Consider the following 201-nt stretch of genomic DNA (forward strand, 5'->3'; position numbering starts at 1 on the left):
GATTCCATCAGAGCTCGGTCCTGGCTCCTAATCCCTCCGGTTCCTGGGATGATTCCACCGGAGCCCGGTCCTGGCTCCGCATCCCGCCGGTTCCCGAGCTGAGCTCCACTGGAGCTCGGTTCTGGCCCCGCATCCCACCGATTCCCGGGATGATTCCACCGGAGCTCGGTCCCAGCTCCGCATCCCGCCGGTTCCCGAGCT

The sequence above is a fragment of the Acanthisitta chloris genome, unplaced genomic scaffold (genome assembly GCF_000695815.1).
Source record: "Acanthisitta chloris isolate BGI_N310 unplaced genomic scaffold, ASM69581v1 scaffold3342, whole genome shotgun sequence".
Taxonomy (NCBI): Eukaryota; Metazoa; Chordata; class Aves; order Passeriformes; family Acanthisittidae; genus Acanthisitta; species Acanthisitta chloris.